Raw genomic sequence first — 8,249 nt, forward strand, 5'->3', positions numbered from 1 at the left:
AATAAAATTACCATATGAATCTATCATGATAGCCATGTTGGAAATATGCCCTACAGGCAATAATAAAATGGTTATTATTATATTTCTTTGTTCATCATAATTGTCTGTTATTCATGCTATAATTGTATTATCCGGAAATCGTAATACACGTGTGAATACATAGACCACAACATGTCCCTAGTGAGCCTCTAGTTGACTAGCTCGTTGATCAACAGATAGTCATGGTTTCCTGACTATGGACATTGGATGTCATTGATAACGGGATCACATCATTAGGAGAATGATGTGATGGACAAGACCCAATCCTAAGCATAGCTCAAAGATCATGTAGTTCGTTTAGCTAGAGCTTTTCCAAATGTCAAGTATCATTTCCTTAGACCATGAGATTGTGCAACTCCCGGATATCGTAGGAGTGCTTTGGTGTGCCAAACGTCACAACGTAACTGGGTGACTATAAAGGTACACTACGGGTATCTCCGAAAGTGTCTGTTGGGTTGGCACAAATCGAGACTGGGATTTGTCACTTCGTATGACGGAGAGGTATCTCTGGGCCCACTCGGTAATGCATCATCATAAAGAGCTCAATGTGACCAAGTGTCTGGTCACGGGATCATGCATTACGGTACGAGTAAAGTGACTTGCCGATAACGAGATTAAACGAGGTATTGGGATACCGACGATCGAGTCTCGGGCATGTAACGTTCCGATTGACAAAGGGAATTGTATACGGGGTTGTTTGAATCCTCGACATCGTGGTTCATCCGATGAGATCATCGAGGAGCATGCGGGAGCCAACATGGGTATCCAGATCCCTCTGTTGGTTATTGACCGGAGAGGCGTCTCGGTCATGTCTGCATGTCTCCCGAACCCGTAGGGTCTACACACTTAAGGTTCGGTGACGCTAGGGTTGTAGAGATATGAGTATGCAGTAAACCAAAAGTTTTTAGGAGTCCCGGATGAGATCCCAGACGTCACGAGGAGTTCTGGAATGGTCCGGAGGTAAAGAATTACATATAGGAAGTCGAGTTTCGGCCATCGGGAAAGTTTCGAGGGTCACCGGTATTGTACCGGGACCACCGGAAGGGTCCCGGGGGTCCACCGGGTGGGGACACCTATCCCGGAGGGCCCCATGGGCTGAAGTGGGAGGGGAATCAGCCCCTGGTGGGCTGGTGCGCCCCCCCTTGGCCCTCCTACGCCTAGGGTTGGAAACCCTAGGGGTGCGGGGCGCCTCCACTGGCCTTGGGGGGCAAGCCACCCCCCTGGCCGCTGCCCCCCCTTGGAGATTCAATCTCCTAGGGCCGGCGCCCCCCTTGGGACCCTATATAAAGAGGGGGGAGGGAGGGCAGCCGCACCCATGCACTTGGCGCCTCCCTTCCCCCTTGCTACACCTCTCCCTCTCGCAAACGCTTGGCGAAGCCCTGCCGGGATCCCTGCTGCATCCACCACCACGCCATCGTGCTGCTAGATCTCCATCAACCTCTCCTCTCCCCTTGATGGATCAACAAGGAGGAGACGTCTTCCCCAACCTTACGTGTGTTGAACGCGGAGGTGCTGTCCGTTCAGCACTAGGATCATCGGTGATTTGGATCACGACGAGTACGACTCCCTCAACCCCGTTCTCTTGAACGCTTCCGCTCGATCTACAAGGGTATGTAGATGCACTCCTCTCTCTCGTTGCTAGATGAAATCATAGATTGATCTTGGTGAAACCGTAGGAAAATTTTTATTTTCTGCAACGTTCCCCAACAGTGGCATCATGAGCCAGTTTATGCGTAGTTCTCTTTGCACGAGTAGAACACAATTTTGTTGTGGGTGTTGATGTTGTCAACTTTCTTGCCACAACTAGTCTTATTTTGCTTCAGTGGTATTGTGGCATGAAGCGTCTCGGACCGACCTTACACGTACGCTTACGTGAGACAGGTTCCACCGACTGACATGCACTAGTTGCATAAGGTGGCTAGCGGGTGTCTGTCTCTCCCACTTTAGTTGGAGCGGATTCGATGAAAAGGGTCCTTATGAAGGGTAAATAGAAGTTGACAAATCACGTTGTGGCTTCTACGTAGGTAAGAAAACGTTCTTGCTAGAACCCTATTGCAGCCACGTAAAACATGCAACAACAATTAGAGGACGTCTAACTTGTTTTTGCAGCATATGCCTTGTGATGTGATATGGCCAAAAGTTGTGATGAATGATATATGTGATGTATGAGATCATGTTCTTGTAATAGGAATCACGACTTGCATGTCGATGAGTATGACAACCGGCAGGAGCCATAGGAGTTGTCTTAATTATTGTATGACCTGCATGTTAATGATTTAACGCCATGTAATTACTTTACTTTATTGATAGACCGTTAGCCTTAGTAGTAGAAGTAATAGTTGGCGAGCAACTTCATGGAGACACGATGATGGAGATCATGGTGTCATGCCGGTGACGAAGATGATCATGGAGCCCCGAAGATGGAGATCAAAGGAGCTATATGATATTGGCCATATCATGTCACTGTTTAATTGCATGAGATGTTTATTATGTTTGTGCATCTTGTTTAGTTAGAACGACGGTAGTAAATAAGATGATCCCTCATAATAATTTCAAGAAGGTGTTCCCCCTAACTGTGTACCGTTGCGAAAGTTCGTCGTTTCGAAGCACCACGTGATGACCGGGTGTGATAGATTCTAACGTTCACATACAATGGATGTAAGACAGATTTACACATGCAAAACACTTAGGTTAACTTGACGAGCCTAGCATGTACAGACATGGCCTCGGAACACAAGAGATCGAAAGGTCGAACATGAGTCATATGGAAGATACGATCAACATGGAGATGTTCACCCATGATGACTAGTCCGTCTCACGTGATGATCGGACACGGCCTAGTCGACTCGGATCATGTATCACTTAGATGACTAGAGGGATGTCTAATCTGAGTGGGAGTTCATTAAATAATTTGATTAGATGAACTTAATTATCATAAACTTAGTCTAAAAACCTTTGAAAATATGTCTTGTAGATCAAATGGCCAACGCTCATGTCCACCTCAACTTCAATGCGTTCCTAGAGAAAACCAAGCTGAAAGATGATGGCAGCAACTATACGGACTGGGTCTGGAACCTGAGGATCATCCTCATAGCTGCAAAGAAAGGTTATGTCTTAGAAGCACCGCTAGGTGAAGCTCCCATCCCAGAGAACCAAGACGTCATGAACAATTGGCAGTCTCGTGCTGATGATTACTCCCTCGTTCAGTGCGGCATGCTTTACAGCTTAGAACCGGGGCTCCAAAAGCGTTTTGAGCAACACGGAGCATATGAGATGTTCAAAGAGCTGAAAATGGTTTTCCAAGCTCATGCCGGGTCGAGAGATATGAAGTCTCCGACAAGTTCTTCAGCTGTAAGATGGAGGAAAATAGTTCTGTCAGTGAGCACATACTCAAAATGTCTGGGTTGCACAACCGCTTGACTCAGTTGGGAGTTAATCTCCCGGATGACGCGGTCATTGACAAAATCCTTCAGTCGCTTCCACCGAGCTACAAGAGCTTTGTGATGAACTTCAATATGCAGGGGATGGAAAAGACCATTCCTGAAGTATATTCAATGATGCAATCAGCAGAGGTAGAGATTAAAAAGGAACATCAAGTGTTGATGGTGAATAAAACCACTAAGTTCAAGAAAGGCAAGGGTAAGAAGAACTTCAAGAAGGACGGCAAGGAAGTTGCCGCGCCCGGTAAGCCAGCTGCCGGGAAGAAGTCAAAGAATGGACCCAAGCCTGAGACTGAGTGCTTTTATTGCAAAGGGAAGGGTCACTGGAAGCGGAACTGCCCCAAATACTTAGCGGACAAGAAGGCCGGCAACACTAAAGGTATATGTGATATACATGTAATTGATGTATACCTTACCAGTGCTCGTAGTAGCTCCTGGGTATTTGATACCGGTGCCGTTGCTCATATTTGTAACTCAAAGCAGGAGCTGCGGAATAAGTGGAGACTGGCGAAGGACGAGGTGACGATGCGCGTCGGAAATGGTTCCAGAGTCGATGTGATCGGCGCCGGCACGCTACCTCTACATTTACCTACGAGATTAGATTTAAACCTCAATAATTGTTATTTAGTGCCAGCTTTGAGCATGAAGATTGTATCTGGATCTCGTTTAATACGAGATGGCTACTTATTTAAATCCAAGAATAATGGTTGTTCTATTTATATGAGAGATATGTTCTATGGTCATGCCCCGATGGTCAATGGTTTATTCTTAGTGAATCTCGAACGTAATGTTACACATATTCATAATGTGAATACCAAAAGATGTAAGGTTGATAACGATAGTCCCACATACTTGTGGCACTGCCGCCTTGGTCACATTGGTGTCAAGCGCATGAAGAAGCTCCATGCTGAGGGACTTTTAGAGTCTCTCAATTATGAATCATTTGACACATGCGAACCATGCCTCATGGGCAAAATGACCAAGACTCCGTTCTCCGGAACAATGGAGCAAGCAACCAACTTATTGGAAATCATACATATTGATGTGTGCGGTCCAATGAGCGTTGAGGCTCGTGGAGGATATCGTTATGTTCTCACTCTCACTGATGACTTAAGTAGATATGGGTATGTCTACTTGATGAAACACAAGTCCGAGGCCTTTGAAAAGTTCAAGGAATTTCAGAATAAGGTAGAGAATCAACGTGACCGAAAGATAAAGTTCTTACGATCAGATCGTGGAGGAGAATATTTAAGTCACAAATTTGGTACGCACTTAAGAAAATGTGGAATCGTTTCACAACTCACGCCGCCTGGAACACCTCAGCGTAACAGTGTGTCCGAACGTCGTAATCGAACTCTATTGGATATGGTGTGATCTATGATGTCTCTTACCGATTTACCGCTATCATTTTGGGGATACGCTCTAGAGATAGCTACATTCACTTTAAATAGGGCACCGTCTAAATCCATTGAGACGACGGTATGAATTATGGTTTGGGAAGAAACCTAAGTTGTCGTTTCTAAAAGTTTGGGAATGCGATGCTTATGTCAAAAAACTTCAACCTGAAAAGCTCGAACCCAAGTCGGAAAATGCATCTTCATAGGATACCCTAAGGAAACCGTTGGGTATACCTTCTACCTTAGATCCGAAGGCAAGATCTTTGTTGCCAAGAACGAGTCCTTTCTGGAGAAAGAGTTTCTCTCGAGAGAAGTAAGTGGGAGGAAAGTGGAACTTGATGAAGTACTGCCTCTTGAACCGGTAAGTAGCGCAACTCAGGAAAATGTTCCTGTGGTGCCTACACCGACTGGAGAGGAAACTAATGATGATGATCAAGGCACTTCGGATCAAGTTGCTACTGAACTCCGTAGGTCCACAAGGACACGTTCCACACCAGAGTGGTATGGCAACCCTGTCCTGGAAATCATGTTGTTAGACAACGGTGAACCTTCGAACTATGAAGAAGCGATGGCGGGCCCAGATTCCAACAAATGGCTTGAAGCCATGCAATCCGAGATAGAATCCATGTATGAAAACAAAGTATGGACTTTGATAGACTTGCCCGATGATCGGCGAGCGATAGAAAACAAATGGATCTTTAAGAAGAAGACGGACGCGGATGGTAATGTTACCATCTATAAAGCTCGACTTGTCGCTAAGGGTTATCGGCAAGTTCAAGGGATTGACTACGATGAGACTTTCTCTCCCGTAGAGAAGCTGAAGTCCGTCTGAATCATGTTAGCAATTGCTGCATACTATGATTATGAGATATGGCAGATGGACGTCAAAACGGCATTCCTTAACGGTTATCTTAAGGAAGAACTGTATATGATGCAGCCGGAAGGTTTTGTCGATCCTAAGAATGCTAACAAGGTATGGAAGCTCCAGCGATCCATTTATGGGCTGGTGCAAGCATCTCGGAGTTGGAACATTCGCTTTGATGAGATGATCAAAGCGTTTGGGTTTATGCAGACTTATGGAGAAGCCTGCATTTACAAGAAAGTGAGTGGGAGCTCTGTAGCATTTCTCATATTATATGTAGATGACATACTTCTGATGGGAAATGATATAGAAATTTTGGATAGCATTAAGGCCTACTTGAATAAGTGTTTTTCAATGAAGGACCTTGGAGAAGCTGCTTACATATTAGGTATCAAGATCTATAGGGATAGATTGAGAAGCCTCATAGGCCTTTCACAAAGCACATACCTTGATAAGATATTGAAGAAGTTCAATATGGATCAGTCCAAGAAAGAGTTCTTTCCTGTATTGCAAGGTGTGAGATTGAGCTCGGCTCAATGCCCGACCACGGCAGAAGATAAAGAAGAGATGAGTGTCATCCCCTATGCCTCAGCCCATAGGTTCTATTATGTATGCCATGCTGTGTACCAGGCCTAATGTAAACATTGCTGTAAGTTTGGTAGGAAGGTACCAAAGTGATCCCGGCAAGGAACACTGGACAGCGGTCAAGAATATCCTGAAGTACCTGAAAAGGACAAAGGACATGTTTCTCGTATATGGAGGTGACGAAGAGCTCATCGTAAAGGGTTACGTCGACGCTAGCTTCGATACAGATCTGGATGACTCGAAGTCACAAACCGGATACGTGTATATTTTAAATGGTGGGGCAGTAAGCTGGTGCAGTTGCAAGCAAAGCGTCGTGGCGGGATCTACATGTGAAGCGGAGTACATGGCAGCCTCGGAGGCAGCGCATCAAGCAATCTGGGTGAAGGAGTTCATCACCGACCTAGGAGTCATACCCAATGCGTCGGGGCCGATCAAACTCTTCCGTGACAACACTGGAGCTATTGCACTTGCCAAGGAGCCCAGGTTTCACAAGAAGACCAGGCACATCAAGAGTCGCTTCAACTCCATTCGTGAAAATGTTCAAGATGGAGACATAGATATTTGTAAAGTACATAAGGACCTGAATGTGGCAGATCCATTGACTAAACCTCTCCCTAGGGCAAAACATGATCAACACCAGAATTCCATGGGTGTTCGATTCATCACAATGTAACTAGATTATTGAACTCTAGTGCAAGTGGGAGACTGTTGGAAATATGCCTTAGAGGCAATAATAAAATGGTTATTATTATATTTCTTTGTTCATGATAATTGTCTGTTATTCATGCTATAATTGTATTATCCAGAAATCGTAATACATGTGTGAATACATAGACCACAACATGTCCCTAGTGAGCCTCTAGTTGACTAGCTCGTTGATCAACAGATAGTCATGGTTTCCTGACTATGGACATTGGATATCATTGATAACGGGATCACATCATTAGGAGAATGATCTGATGGATAAGACCCAATCCTAAGCATAGCTCAAAGATCGTGTAGTTCGTTTAGCTAGAGCTTTTCCAAATGTCAAGTATCATTTCCTTAGACCATGAGATTGTGCAACTCCCGGATACTGTAGGAGTGCTTTGGGTGTGCCAAACGTCACAACGTAACTGAGTGACTATAAAGGTACACTATGGGTATCTCCGAAAGTGTCTGTTGGGTTGGCACGAATCGAGACTGGGATTTGTCACTCCGTATGACGGAGAGGTATCTCTGGGCCCACTCGGTAATGCATCATCATAAAGATCTCAATGTGACCAAGTGTCTGGTCACGGGATCATGCATTACGGTATGAGTAAAGTGACTTACCGGTAACGAGATTAAACGAGGTATTGGGATACCGACGATCAAGTCTCGGGCATGTAACGTTCCGATTGACAAAGGGAATTGTATACGGGGTTGTTTGAATCCTCGACATCATGGTTCATCCGATGAGATCATCGAGGAGCATGTTGGAGCCAACATGGGTATCCAGATCCCGCTGTTGGTTATTAACCGGAGAGGCGTCTCGGTCATGTCTGCATGTCTCCCGAACCCGTAGGGTCTACACACTTAAGGTTCGGTGACGCTAGGGTTGTAGAGATATGAGTATGCAGTAAACCGAAAGTTATTCGGAGTCCTGGATGAGATCCCGGACATCACGAGGAGTTCCGAAATGGTCCGAAGGTAAAGAATTATATATAGGAAGTCGAGTTTCGGCCATCGGGAAAGTTTCGGGGGTCACCGGTATTGTACCGGGACCACCGGAAGGGTCCCGGGGGTCCACCGGGTGGGGCCACCTATCCCGGAGGGCCCCATGGGCTGAAGTGGGAGGGGAACCAGCCCCTGGTAGGCTGTTGCGCCCCCCCCCTTGCCCCCCCTACGCCTAGGGTTGGAAAACCTAGGGGTGGGGGCGCTTCCACTTTCCTTGGGGGGCAAGCC

This window comes from Triticum dicoccoides, chromosome 3B, assembly GCF_002162155.2.
Source record: "Triticum dicoccoides isolate Atlit2015 ecotype Zavitan chromosome 3B, WEW_v2.0, whole genome shotgun sequence".
Lineage (NCBI taxonomy): Eukaryota > Viridiplantae > Streptophyta > Magnoliopsida > Poales > Poaceae > Triticum > Triticum dicoccoides.